The sequence below is a fragment of the Meriones unguiculatus genome, assembly GCF_030254825.1.
Source record: "Meriones unguiculatus strain TT.TT164.6M chromosome 13 unlocalized genomic scaffold, Bangor_MerUng_6.1 Chr13_unordered_Scaffold_34, whole genome shotgun sequence".
In the NCBI taxonomy this organism is placed as follows: Eukaryota; Metazoa; Chordata; class Mammalia; order Rodentia; family Muridae; genus Meriones; species Meriones unguiculatus.
Window position 1 is genome coordinate 8,470,143 of NW_026843646.1, and position 16,011 is coordinate 8,486,153.

General features: G+C 39.2%; 1 pseudogene; it reads left to right on the plus strand.

Annotated features, from left to right (window-relative positions):
- The window catches only part of LOC110543619 (zinc finger protein with KRAB and SCAN domains 7-like), a 262,089-nt pseudogene that overhangs the window by 19,959 nt on the left and 226,119 nt on the right, over window positions 1-16,011 (plus strand).

Genomic DNA, 16,011 nt, shown 5'->3' on the forward strand with positions numbered 1-16,011 from the left:
TACCAAAAGCAATCTACAGATTCAATGCAATTCCCATCAAATTACCAACACAGTTCTTTACAGACCTGGAAAGAAAAATTCTCAACTTCATATGGAATAACAAGAAACCCAGAATTGCTAAAACAATCCTCTACAATAAAAGATTTTCTGGAGGTATCTCCATCCCTGATCTTAAGTTGTACTATAGAGCAACAGTTTTAAAAACTGCATGGTACTGGCATAGAAACAGAATAGTGGATCAATGGAACCGAACAGAGGACCCAGAAATAAACCCACACACTTATGGACACCTGATCTTTGACAAAGGCGCCAAAACCATACAATGGAAAAAAGATAGCATCTTCAACAAATGGTGCTGGTCCAACTGGATGTCTACATGTAGAAAAATGAAAATGGATCCATACGTATCACACTGCACAAAACTGAAGTCCAAGTGGATCAAAGACCTCAACATAAAACCTGACACATTAAATCAGCTAGAAAAAAAGTGGGGAATACCCTAGAACTCATTGGTACAGGAAAAAACTTCCTGAACAGAACACCAACAGCACAGGCTCTAAGAGTAACAATCAATAAATGGGACCTCATGAAACTGAAAAGCTTCTGCAAAGCAGACCATCACCAAAACAAAGTGACTGCCTACAGATTGGGAAAGAATCTTCACCAACCCTTTATCTGACAGAGGACTAATATCCAGTATATATAAAGAACTAAAGAAGCTGAAAAGCAGCAAACCAAGTAATCCACTTAAAAAATGGGGAACAGAGCTAAACAGAGAATTCTCTGTAGAGGAATACCGAATGGCAGAGAAGCACTTAAACAAATGCTCAACCTCACTAACCTTTAGGGAAATGCAAATCAAAACAACCCTGAGATTTCACCTTACACCCATGAGAATGGCCAAGATCAAAAACTCAAGTGACAACACATGCTGGAGAGGTTGTGGAGAAAGGGGAACCCTTCTCCACTGCTGGTGGGAATGTAAACTTGTACAACCACTCTGGAAATCAATCTGGCGCTTTCTCAGACAACTAGGAATAGTGCTTCCTCAAGATCCAGCCATACCACTCCTGGGCATATATCCAAAAGAGGCTCAAGTACACAAAAAGGACATTTGCTCAACCATGTTTGTAGCAGCTTTATTTGTAATAGCCAGAACCTGGAAACAACCCAGATGCCCCTCAACTGAAGAATGGATGCAGAAATCGTGGTACATCTACACAATGGAATATTACTCAGCAATGAAAAATAAGGAAATCATGAAATTTGCAGGTAAATGGTGGGATCTGGAAAGGATCATCCTGAGTGAGTTGTCCCAGAAGCAAAAAGACACACATGGTATATACTCACTCATATAGACATACAACATAGGACAAACCCACTATATCCTGTGCATCTAGAGAAACTAAGCAAGAGAGAGGACCCTAACTAAAATGTCCAATCCCCATCCGGAAAGGCAAAGAGGATGGACCTCAGAAGAAGAAGAAAACAGGAAACAACCTAGGAACCTACCACAGAGGGCCTCTGAAAGCCTCTGCCCTTCAGACTATCAAAGCAGATGCTGAGCCTGATGGGCAACTGTTGGGCAGAGTGAATGGAATTTTATGTAAGAACTGGGAAATAGTAAGAGCTGGAGAGGACAGGGTCTCCACAAGGAGAGCAACAGAACAAGAAAATTTGAACACAGGGAACTTCCCAGAGACTCATACTCCAACCAAGGTCTATTCTTGGAGATAACCCAGAACCCCTGCACAGATGTAGCCCAGGGCAGTTCAAAGTCCAATTGGGTTACATAGTAATGTGAAGAGGGACTGCCTCTGACATAATGTGATTGGCCTGCTCTTTGATCACCTCCCCCTGGGGGGAAGCAGCCTTACCAGGCCATAGTAGAGGACAATGCGGCCACTTTTGATGTGAGCTGATGGACTAAGATCAGAAAGGAGAGGAGAACTTCCCTATCAGTGGACTTGTGGAGTGGCATGCATGCAGAGGGAGGAGGGAGGGTGGGATTGGGAGGGGAGGAGGGAGGGACTTATGGGGGGATGCAGAATGAATAAAGTGTAATTGATGAAAAATAAAAAAAATTAAAAAAAAGATTTGTTAAGGTCTTTGACCTACCAACTTGCATTCATTTACACTAGATTATTTTGGAGGAAAATTCAAGTGTCAAGAATGTATGCATATGTTTGTGACATCCATCCTTATTTTGTTTCCAATTGAAATCTCATGGACCAAAGGCATATGAATTGAAACAATAAGATAATCCTTTTTTATTTCATAATTCACTTCAATTACATGAAATAAATCATCCAGTTGTAAAATTTATATGTGCATATTAGTGCATTTTCTGTGACCAAACACAATGTCTAAGGCAACTTCCAAATGTGTTTACTTTGCCTTATGATCAGAGAGGATATGGGATCACTATAAATTGGGCAACCCAAATGTCATTCCTGTCAGCTAAAGTAGGAAGCTTGGAGCTCACAACCTCCACCTACAGCATGAACCCGAGAGTGGGAGCTATAGATTGTATGCAGCTGAAAACTATCAAGCCCACCCCAAGTAACATTCTTTCTCTGGCAGGATACATTTCTTAAACATTCCCAAATGATACCACCAACTGAGAAAGATTCATTTCTCTGACTTCAAACCTACATGTTTGATTTCTGTTACATGATGAAGAAAACATTTGTATATAAGCCTGTAGTTGCCTCAACACCTGAGGTCAGAAATGAATGTTTATACAAATAAAACATTCATGAGTAAACATATGCTTGTTTAAGAATTTCTTTTAATTTCCATTATGTGATAACAGTTTGTCTTTGTGTATTTATGTGCCAGTCCATTCTAGTTTCCATAAAGACTAAACCAACTGATCTTCCCGTACCAGTAATTATAGAAAGTTGTCAAAAACCTGAGCTAGATCCTGGGAATGAACTTGTCTTAATTGCTAAAGTCATGTTTCTAATACTGTAAATATCTTAAATATGTATATATCATGTTCATGTCAGGAAGTAGAAAAAAATTCATAGAAGAGAGTAATCCTATTTATAAAAAATAGTTGATTACTTTGGACATAATAAATGTATTCATTTTCAAGAAAAGAAACTATTTTGAATCTGTTTTTATTATAGCATTGGAGGACGTAAATTATTTACCATGTTCACTTAAATGTAATGGAGGAGATCACCAACTGTGGTTGCGGTCTGAATTTTGAACATTGGAGTAGGGATTGAATTGGCTGTATGTGTAGCAAATCCATTCACAAAAGTTTATTAGGTTCTGATATTCCTTCTGTGGGGGCTGTTCGTGTTCTAATGCATTTCAATTTGGTAATAGGTATTTTTTCTGTGCAATGTATAGAATGGGATCCCCATTATCTATGTGATAGATTGCTTATTTATATCAGGCAGTGTGTTATCATAGTTTTCAAGGAAGGGTCTCTGAGAATGTGTGGTATTTTTTTATGTTTTTACAAATTCATTTAAGATGTTTGTTTTTAATCCTTGCTTGGATATCAATAATTAATTAATAGTTAATAGTATGTGTGTGTGTATATATGTATATATTGTTTGAAGTTCCATGTGTCTACATGTTCTCATATTTACTATGTGGCACATCATCTTCCTAGAGATTTATCTAGCTTTCTTAGAGATTTATCTAGCCTTCTTAGAGATTTATCTAGAGGTGCTACTTAATGTAAGAGCAATGAGATTTCTTTCAAAACATGTTGTGTGTTTAGTGGACTATTCGTTCTTAGGCTATGACAGATATATGAAGACTGTGTGACACTTTGTGGGGTTTATTTTAGTCATGCTTATATGAACTTCAAGTTTATGTTGTCAGTTTTGCATAACACAAACTCTTCCCACTGAGCTCATTGATGTGCATAAAATTTAGTAGAAACATTACATCAGTACAATATTGTATTTTATTCAGATTATGAATATATTGACATCTGAGGATGGAAGAATATAACATGATTTGAATAATAAATGCTACTTACAAATGAAAATTATACACTCCTGTCTTGTTTAGGAATGTGTTAGTTCTTTCTTAGGAGTAAAGACTTGTTCATAAGACTTTCTCAGGACTACAAATGAATGTCAGAGAATTGTCTCAGTGGGAACATTTAGTTATTTCTAAGCTTCATAATTTGAGCTGAATCCCTGAGTAGTCCATATCACTGCTCCAGGTTTTTGTAATGTTTCTGTAGTTGGGCTGCTGTATATGCAAACTCACATACCAGCAGATACATAAATAATATTTCAACCTAAATAAGGGCCAGTGTATTCACTGGCCAAAAGACTCTTTGTGTTCCATGTCAAGAACTTACATATGGGATGTAGATAATAAATAGCAATAAATTGTACTCTCATTAGCACGTATACACCATAACATATATATATGTACACACAAACACACTCCAACATTTTTATTTTTATTGATTACAGTTTATTCACTTTGTATCTCTCCTATAGACCCCTCTTCATCCCCTCCCAATCCTACCTTCTCTCCCTCTTCTCCTATGCCCCTCCCCCAGTACACTGATAGGGGAGGTACTTCTCTCCTTCCATCTGAACCTGGTCTATCAGGTCTCATCCTGACTGTCTTCATTGTCTTCCTCTGTGGACTGGTAAGGCTGGTCCCACCACAGGCAGAGGTGATCAGAGCCAGGCACTGAGTTCATGTCAGAGACAGTCCTTGTTCCCATTACTAGGGTACCCTCTTGGACACTAAGCTGCAATGGGTTATATCTGTCAGGTACTACATTATCTCCATTTGTGGTCCTTGTTTGGATTATGAGTCTCCAAAAATCTCTGTGCCCAGATTTTTTCATTCTATTTCTCTCCTTGTGGAGCTCCTGTCCCCTCCAGGTCTTTCTCTCTTCCCCCTTCTTTCATTAGATTACCTGTACTCTGCCCAAAGGTTGGTTATGAGTCTCAGCATATGTTTTGATACTCTGCTGTATAGAGTCTTTCAGAGGCCCTCTGTGGTAGGTTCCTGTCCAGTTCCCTGTTTTCTACATCTTCTGATATCCATTCCCTTTGCCTTTCTGAATGAAGATTGAGCATCTTACCCAGGGTTCTCCTTGATTTGCTTCTTTAGCTGTGCAGATTTTAGGATGATTATTCTATATTATATGCCTTAAATCCAGTTAAAAATGATGAAATTAACAAAGGAATGCAGCCACTAATAGATGACTGAAATTATTTGTAGAATTTGAAGTCTTATTACTGTTCATTAAAAGGAAAATGGTTCCTTTGTACATCTTATTTTATCTTTTAATTCCTTGATTCAAGTATAGAACACTTAAAAATCATAGGTTGGCTCAGAAGTGCATGTCTGTCATCCTAAACCTAGGTTTCAATGGCAGGCTGATCTCTCTGAGACTGAGGCCAGACCATTACACAGAGTGTGTTCTCTGTTTGTTTGTTTTTGAGACACAATTTTCTTGTGTTGCTTTGGCTGTTCTGGACTCACTTTGTAGACCCAGCCATCCTCATAATCACATAAATCTGTCTGCCTCTTCCTGGTTGACTGCTGGGATTACAGGTGTGTGCCACCATGCCCAGCTCCACAGACAGTTCTAAAACAGCCATGGTTATGTAGAAATGTCATGTATCAAAATGATTTCAAAATGTAAACTATATTTCAAGTTATAGATTTTTTTCCTGAGGGATAGTGTACACAGGGATGCTAGAAATTGTCTGAATTTGTGCTCTCTGTCATTTGTGTAAGTGAGAAATATAGCATTGAATTATCCCCTCATAGATCAGACATCATGATTACCAGATGGCATTGCCTCCTGAGCAATCTAGTTTCATGGCCTCATTCACTTCATTTTCAGTTAAGAACTTGTGGTCATAATCTCAGGGGCATTTCTGTCCATTTTAAAAATTTTACACATATTTCCACCTTACTTTGAGCAAAGAGTGCCTTTTGGGCTCTGATTTTACATTTTGATCACATTCAGAATAGGACTTAATTTAGCATGGCTCTGAATAGAGAACCCACATTTGAACATATCCATATGCCCTAAGTTAAATCCCGGTGCTTGCTATGTTGAAGAAAACCACTGCTTTGGAAAGGACTCTTATGTTCTTCTTGCCAGAAAAATATCTTTCTCAGGTCTTGTGTCTTGGCTGGTGTAACAAAACACCAACAACACAGGCTCTAAGCAACAATCAATAAATGGGACCTCATGAAGCTGAAAAGCTTCTGTAAAGCAAAGGACACTGTCTACAGATTGGGAAAGAATATAGGGTTCACTAACCCTATATCTGACAAAAGGCCTAATATCTAGAATATATAGAAAACTCAAGAAGTTAAACAGCAACAAATCAAGTAACCCAATAAAAAACTGGGATACAGAGCTAAACAGAGAATTCTCCATAGACGAATGACAGAGAAACACTTAAAGAAATGCTCAATGCCCTTAGTCATCAGGGTAATGCAAATGAAAACAATCACAAGATTTCACCTTACAGCCATCAGAATAGCTAAGATCTAAAGCTCAAATAACAATACATGCTGAAGAGGATGTTGAGAAAGAGGAACCCTGCTCCACTCCTGGTGGGAATGTAAACTTGTACAATCACTATGGAAATCAATCTGTCACTTTCTCAGACAATTAGGAATAGTGCTTTGTCAAGATTCAGTTATATCACTCCTAAACATATATCCAAAAGTTGCTCAAGAATACAACAAAGACATTTGTCCAACTATGTTTGTAACAGCTTTATTTGTAATAGTCAGAAGTTGCAAACAACCCAGATGCCCCTCAACTGAGGAATGGATACAAAAATTTTGGTAAATCTACATAATGGAATATTATTCAGCAATAAAAAAAATAAGGAAATCATGAAAATTGCAGGCAAATGGTGGGGACTGGAAAAGATCATCCTGAGTGAGGTATCCCAGAAGCAGAAAGACACACATGGTATATACTTAATCATAAGTGGATATTAGATATATATTATAGGATAAACTTACTAAAATCTGTACAACTAAAGAAACTTATGAAGGAGGAGGACTCTAGCTGAGATGCTGAATCCTCATTCAGAAAGGCAAAGAGGATGGACATCAAAAGAGGGAGTAAACAGGGAACATGATAGGAGCCTACCACAAAGGAAATCTGAAAGGCTCTACCCTGCAGGGTATCAGAGAAGATGCTGAGACTTGTAGCCAAATTTTAGGCAGAGTGCAGAGCACTTCATGAAAGAAGTAGGAAATAAGATATGGAGAGGACAGGTGCTCCACAAGGAGAGCAAGAGAACCAAAATATCTGGGCACAGGGGTCTTTTCTGAGACTGATATTCTAACCAAGGAACATTGATGGAGATAAACTAGAACCCTGCACAGATGTTTCCCATGGCAATTCAGTGTCCCAGTGGGTTCCATTGTAATGGGAATAGGGACTGTCTCTGACATGAACTGATTGGCCTGCTCTTTGATCACCTCCCCCTGAGCGGAAAGCAACCTTACGAGACCACAGAGGAAGACAGTGAAGCTATTCGTGATGAGCCCTGATAGACAATAATCAGAGGGAGGGAGAGGAGGACCTCTGCTATCAGTGGACTTGGGGAGGCATATGTGTGGAGAAGAGGGAGGGAGGAATGGATTGGGAGAGGAGTAGGGAGGGGGAACAGAGGGATTCAAAGTGAATACAGTGTAAATAATGAAAATTAAGATTAAAAATGGAAAGAAAAAAAGACACAGAAGCCAGATTTATAGGCTTTCATTGGTCAAATGACAAAACAATTTAATCATCAAAATGATATGCATATCTATGTCCTCCCAAAATTCCTATGTTGAAGTTCTAAGACCCAAAGTAACAGAACTGCATGAAATCTTTGGGAGGTACTCAGGTCTTGGAGGTGAAGCCCTTATAAATATGTTTGTAACCTTGTTGAAGAGATCCTATAAAATCATGTGGCCCTTTAGAACACTTGAGTTTAAAGTGAAAACAGGACTATAGACAAGCATGCCCCCAAGTAGACCTTATAATTTAACTTTAAACTTTCCAGAGTTCACAACTGTGAAAAGTAAATCCTTTGTTTATAAATCATTTGTCACTTAGCTCCAGCAGACTAAAACAAAGAGTAACAGTCCACTCCACTACAGAAGACACATAAATCATGAAACCATGTTGATGTGAGTGTATGGCAAGTGCATTAACATTCTGATGAGGACCAAGACACAGAGTGTCAAGGTACTCATGGGGGTGCAGGGTATTAACTGTATTAGAAAAGCCTGAAAACACTGATTACAAGTAATCAAAGTGAAAGTATGAACCACCTGATAGGACACAGTGTGTTACACTTTTGTGATACACTTGTCCCAGTTTATGTATTGATCCATGAGAACACAGAGAGCTTGGAGAGAGTTTATTAAAATAACTAACCTGGGATATTAGCTATATAGTACAGGATAACCATTCCAGAGGCATTTCTTTCCATAATTTTAAAATTTTTACATCTATTTCTGCATGACTTCGAGCCAAGATTCCTTTTTTATCTCTTATTTTTACATTATTATCACATTCAGAATGGGAATTAATTTAGAAAGGCTCTGAGTAGGCAAACCCATATTTGAACTTATCCATATGCCCTAAGTTAAATTTTGGTGCTTGCTTTGTTGAAGAAAACCATTGCTTTGGAAAGGATTCTTATGCTCTTCTTGCCTGTGTCAGGAAAATCTCTTTCTCAGGTCTTGTGTCTTCACTGGTGTAACAAAACACCAAAAGCACAGACTCTTAAGAACTACAATCAATAAATGGGAACTCATGAAACTGAAAAGCTTCTGTAAAGCAAAGGATACTGTCCACAGATTGGGAAAGGATGTTCACTAACCCTATAACTGACAGAGGGCTAATATCCAGAATATATAGAGAACACAAGAAGTTAAACAGCAATAAATCAAGTAATCCAATTTTTAAAAAATGGGGAACAGAGCTAAACAGAGAATTATCAATAGAGGAATGGCAGAGAAACACTTTAATACTCAATGCCCTCAGTCATCAGGGAAATGCAAATCAAAACAACCCTCAGATTTCACCTTACACCCATCAGAAGAGCTAAGTTCTAAGGCTCAAGTGACAATACATGCTGAAGAGGATATAGAGAAAGAGGAACCCTCCTCTACTCCTGGTGGGAATGTAAACTTGTACATCACATTGGAAATCAATCTGGCATTTTCTCAGACAATTAGGAATAGTGCTTCCTCAAGATTCAGCTACACCACTCCTAAGCATTTATCCAAAGGATGCTCAAACATATAACAAGGTCATTTGCCCAACCATGTTTGTAGCAGCTTTATTTGTAATAGAATTTGGAAACAACCCAGATGACTCTCAACTGAGGAATGGGCACAGAAATTGTGGTACATCTCATTAATGGTATATTACTCAGCAATAAAAAAATAAGGAAATTATGAAAATTGCAGGCAAATGGTAGGACCTGGAAAAGATCATCCTGAGTGAGGTATCCCAGAAGCAGAAAGACACACAGGATATATACTACTCATAAAGGGATATTAGAGATATAATATAGGATAAACATACTAAAATCTATACAACTAAATAAATTTATGAATGAGGAGGACTCTGGCTAAGGTGTTGAATCCTCATTCAGAAAGGCAAAGAGGATGGACATCAGAAGGGGAAGAAAACAAGGAACAGGATAAGAACCTAAAATGGAGGGAATCTGAAAGGCTCTACCCTGCAGGGTATCAGAGAAGATGCTGAGACTTGTAGCCAAATTTTGGGCAGAGTACAGAGCACTTCATGAAAGAAGTAGGAAATAATAAGACGTGGAGAGGACAGGTGCTCCAAAAGGGGAGCAAGAGAACCAAAAAATCTAGGCAGAGGGGTCTTTTCTGAGACTGATACTCCAACCAAGGACCATTGATGGAGATAAACTAGAACCCTGCACAGATGTTGACAGTTCAGTGTCCAAGTGGGTTCCATTGTAATGGGAACTGAGACTGTCTCTGACATGAACTGATTGGCCTGCTCTTTGATCACCTCCCCCCTGAGGGGAAAGCAACCTTACCAGACCACAGAGGAAGACAGTGAAACTATTCCTGATGAGCCCTGATAGACAATGATCAGGGGGAGGAAGAGGAGGACCTTCCCAATCAGTGGACTTAAGGAGGTTCATGTGTAGAGAAGGAGGGAGGATGGGATTGGGAGAGGAAGAGGGGGGCACAGAGGGATTCAAAGTGAATAAAGTGTAATTAATAAAAATTAATATAAAAAATCTAAAGAAATAACAGACATAGAAGCCATATATATAAGCTCTCATTGGTCAAATGACAAGACAATTTGAACATCAAAATGTTCTGCATATCTATGTCCTCCCAAAATTCCTATATTGAAGTCCTGAGACCCAAAGTAACAGAACTGCATGAGATCTTTGGGAGGTACTCAGGTCTGGGAGGTGAAGCCCTTATAAATAGGTTCATAACCTCATTGAAGAGATGTTATAAAATCATGTGGCCCTTTAGATCACTGAGGTTAAAGTGAGAACAGGACTGTAGACAACCATGCCCCCAAGTAGACCTTATAATTTAACTTTAGACTTTCCAGAGTTCACGACTGTGAAAAGTAAAACCTTTGTTTATAAATCATTTGTCATTTAGCCCCAGCAGACTAAAACAAACAGTAACAGTTCAGTCCACTACAGAAGGCACATAAATCATGAATCCATGTTGATGTAAATGTATGGCAAATGCATTAACATTCTGATGAGCATCAAGACACAGAGTGTCAAGGTACTCATTGGGGTGCAGCGTATTAACTGTGTAGTAGAAAAGCCTGGAAAACACTAATTACAAGTAATCAAAGTGAAAGTATGTACCACCTGATAGGACACAGTGTGTTACACTTTTGTGATACACTTGTCCCAGTTTATGTATCGATCCATGAGAACACAGAGAGCTTGGAGAGAGTTTATTAAAATATACTCTATATTAGCTATATAGTACAGGATAACCATTCCAGAGGCATTTCTTTCCATAATTTTAAAATTTTTACATCTATTTCTGCATGACTTCGAGCCAAGATTGCTTTTTTATCTCTTATTTTTACATTATTATCACATTCAGAATGGGAATTAATTTAGAATGGCTCTGAGTAGGCAAACCCATATTTGAACTTATCCATATGCCCTAAGTTAAATTTTGGTGCTTGCTTTGTTGAAGAAAACCATTGCTTTGGAAAGGACTCTTATGCTCTTCTTGCCTGTGTCAGGAAAATCTCTTTCTCAGGTCTTGTGTCTTCGCTGGTGTAATAAGACAGCAACGACACAGGCTCTAAACAACAATCAATAAATGGGACCTCATGAAACTGAACAGTTTCTGTAAAGCAAAGAACCCTGTCTACAGATTGGGAAAGAATGTTCACTAACCATATATCTGACAAGAGGGCTAATATCCAGAATATATAGAAAACTCAAGAAGTTAAACAGCAACAAATCAAGTAATCCAATTTAAAAAAATGGGATACAGAGCTGAACAGAATTCTCAATAGAGGAATGACAGAGAAACACTTAAAGAAATGCTCAACACCCTTAGTCATCAGGGAAATGCAAATCAAAACAACTGCGAGATTTCACCTTACAGTCATCAGAATAGCTAAGATCTAAAGCTCAAGTGACAATACATGCTGAAGAAGATGTTGAGAAAGAGGAACGCTCCTCCACTCCTGGTGGGAATGTGAACTTGTACAATCACTTTGGAAATCAATCTGATACTTTCTCAGACAAGTAGGAATACTGCTTCCTCCAGATTCAGCTATACCATGCCTAAGCATATATCCAAAAGCTGCTCAAGTATACAACAAAGACATTTGTCCAACCATGTTTGTAACAGCTTTATTTGTAATAGTCAGAAGTTGCCCCTCAACTGAAGAATGGATACAAAAAATTGTGGTACATCTACATAATGGAATATTACTCAGCAATAAAAAAACACAAGGAAATCATGAAAATTGCAGCCAAATGGTGGGAACTGGAAAAAAAAAATCATCCTTAGTGAGGTATCCCACAAGCAGAAAGACACACAGGGTGTATACTCAATTAGAAGTGAATATTAGATATATAATATAAGATAAACATACTAAAATGTGTACAACTAAAGAAACTTGTGAAGGAGGAGAACTCTGGCAAAGATGCTGAATCCTTATTCAGAAAAGCAAAGAAAATGGGCATCAGAAGAGGGAGAAAACATGGAACAGGACAGGAGCCTACCACAGAGGGAAAGGCTCTACCCTGCAGGGTATCAGAGAAGATGCTGAGACTTGTAGCCAAATTTTGGGCAGAGTGCAGAGCACTTCATGAAAGAATTAGGAAATAATAAGACCTGGAGAGGTCAGGTGCTCCAGAAGGGGAGCAAGGAACCAAAAAAAAAAAAAAATGGGGCACAAGGGTCTTTTCTGAGACTGATACTCCAACCAAGGACCATTGATGGAGATAAACTAGAAACCAGCACAGATGTTGCCCATGGTAGTTCAGTGTCCAAGTGGATTCCATTGTAATGGGAACTGGGATTGTCTCTGACATGAACTGATTGGCCTGCTCCTTGATCACCTCCCCCTGAGGGGAAAGCAACCTTACCAGACCACAGAGGAAGACATTGAAGCTATTCCTGATGAGCCCTGATAGACAATGATCAGGGGGAGGGAGAGGAGAACCTTCCGTATCAGTGGACTTGGGGAGGCACATGTGTGGAGAAGGAGGAGGGAGAATGGGATTGGGAGAGAAGGAGGGAGGGGCATGGAGGGATTCAAAGTGAATAAAGTAGAATTAATAAAATTAATATAAAAATGGAAAGAAAGAAAAAGACACAGAGGCCGGATATATAAGCTCTCATTGGTCAAATGAAAAACAATTTAAACATCAAAAAGATCTGCATATCTATGTCCTCCCAAAATTCCTATGTTGAAGTCCTGAGAACCAAAGTAACAGAACTGCATGAGATCTTCGGGAGGTACTCAGGTCTGGGAGGTGAAGCCCTTATAAATAGGTTCATAACCTTATTGAAGAGATCTTATAAAATCATGTGGCCATTTAGAACACTGAGTTTAAAGTGAGAACAGGACTGTAGACAAGCATGCCCCCAACTAGACCTTATAATTTAACTTTAGACTTTCCAGAGTTCACAACTATGAAAAATAAAGCCTTCGTTTATAAATCATTTTTCACTTAGCTCCAGCAGACTAAAACAGCAACAGTCCAGTCCACTACAGAAGACACATAAATCATGAATCCATATTGATGTAAGTGTATGGCAAATGCATTAACATTCGTATGAGGACCAAGACACAGAGCATCAAGGTACTCATGGGGTGCAGGGTATTAACTGTGTAGCAGAAAAGCCTGGAAAACACTGATTACAAGTAATCAAAGTGAAAGTATGTCCCACTTGATAGGACACAATGTGTTACACTTTTGTGATACCCTTGTCCCAGTTTATGTATTGATCCATGAAAACACAGTGAGCTTAAAGAGAATCTATAAAAATAACTAACCTGGGATATTAGCCATATAGTACAGGATAATCATGGTACAACCCACAGACCTAAATAAGCTAAGTAACATGGAGTGTAGAAGAGAGGATACTTGAATCCCACTAAGAAGGGGACAGACATGGGAAGTGAAGGGAGAGAGGAAGTGGGTGGGAGAGGGGATGATGAGAGGAACAGGACAGGGGATCAGGTGTGGGAAAAGTGTAGATGGGGGTGAGAGGGCTAGGAGAGAAGGGAAATTGATGTTGCAGCATCTCTGAGATAACATGAAGACCTGGAATTCTGGAGGTACCTGGGAAAATATGGGGATGTGAGCCTGGCTGAGATGCCTAGCAGCAGGGATATTGAGACTGATATTGTAGCCAGTAGAGGGAGGGGCACACCAACCAACTCATAAAACCCTTGACCCAAATTTGTCACGTACAAGATATGCAGGAATAAAAGAATGAACAGAGTTTGAGGAAATGGCCAACCAATGACTGACACAACTTGAGACCCAACCCATGGGAAAGACTCAACTTCTGACACTATTAATAATACTCTGCTATGCTTGTAGATAGGGCACTAGCATAACTATCATCTGAGAGGCTTCATCCAACAGATAATGGAAACAGTTGCAGAGGCCCACAGCCAAATAAACATTAGGCAGAATTTGGAGAGTCTTGTGGAAGAGTTAGAGGAAAGATTTAGGGAGCTGGGAGGGGGTAGTACACCACAAGACTTACATAGCCAGCTCACTTGGAACCATGGGGCCTCATAGAGACTGAACCATCAACAAAAGAACATGCCTGGACTATTCCTAGGACCCCTCCACATATGAAATTGATGGGCTGCTTGTCCTCAAGTGGGTCCCCTAACAACTTAATCAGGGGCTGTCTCTGACTTGGGCTCCTATCTCTGTTGCTCCCTCTGGATCCCATTTTCCTAGCAGGGCTGCCTTGTCTTGCCTCAGTGAAAGAGGAGGTACTTAATACTGATGTAACTTGATGTGCCAGGGTGGGTTGGTTGGGGGCTATCTGGGGAAAATGGGTGAGTGGGACGAGGGCGGGACTGGGAGGAGAGGAGGGAGTGGGGTTGTGAGTGGGATATAAAATGAACAAATAAATAAATTAATGAAGAAAAATATAATTGACCCACCGTCATAAAAAGTGACAGGATCATGAAAAAGATGATGGAACTATTCCATATTGAAAGAGACTAAAGAGATAAGGAAACAATGCAACACTTAAATGTACCAACTTCCTCGACAATTATGTGAGTAATAACATAGTCAACACAACCCAAATTAAATGTAATACTGTGTCAGCGTGAATTACCAAATTTGATAAGTGCACTGTCATTATGTAAGACAAAGTTTTTGTTTGTATAAAATCAACACTAAACCATTCTGAGTGACAGGGCATAAGTTCAGCAGCTTCCTCTCAAAATATGCAAAGTAAAACAGCAATTAACTGTACATACTTGGAACTATCTTCAAGTTTGTTATTGTTTCAAAATTGTTGTGGGGAAGCTGCGGTTGGTCTTTAACTCCAGCACTTGGAAGGCAGAGGAAGGCAGATCTCTGTAGGTTCAAGGCCAGCCTGGTCTACATAGGGAAGCCCAGGACAACCAGGTCTCTGTAGAGAAAATTTGTTTCAAAAAACTAAACTAAATAAAATTGTTGTAAGGAGAACAATGTAACTGAAAACTGAACAAGATTTAAAACAAAGTTGATTCTCCACACTGTCAATCTGGGTAAGACTGTGTCTGTAAGAGACTAAAAAGTGAAATGACATGACATTTTGGAGCAGCAAGAAGATTCTCTAAATACAGCCCACAGTCTTCTTTTTTTATTGTGTGTGTGTGTGGGGGGGGAGTGTTCATGATGTGGGTAAAGGATGAATACTAGTGAACACAGGGGAAGGTCAGATGACAACTCTTTGCAATCATTTTTACCTTCCACCATTTCAGGAATTCAGGGTTCAAACTCAGGTCTCCAGGCTTGCCCAGCAAGAGCCTTTATCTGCTGAGCCATCTCACCAACCTGCAAGCGATTCTCTTAAGTGACCTCAATGAGGCAGTAGTGAGAAAAAATGTGAACGATTCCTTCTCTTAAATTCGTAGGGATAAATAAACAATAAAATGAGATGAGTAGAACAGCAGTACTCTAGTGCTACCAACAACCAACAATCAGCAAAACAACCTAAGCACCTCCTGAGACAAGGGGCTACAGGGCTGGTAGCTAAAATTCCTTGCAAGTGTAAAACTGGAATTACCATGAAATAAAAGAGCTTTCCCAGCTCTACAGTAACCTTGTTATTACATCCTGATTATCTACACATAGCACCCCAAAGAAATACAAGTAGGAAAATAAGCCCGCATGAACCCTGTATACTCCTGGTTGAGCAAGTCCATCAAAGTATAAACAGCAGTGTATCTGCCAAACTGTGCCTTAAGATGAATTCTCTGATCAAATCACGTGAAAGCTAAGTGAGATAGATCAC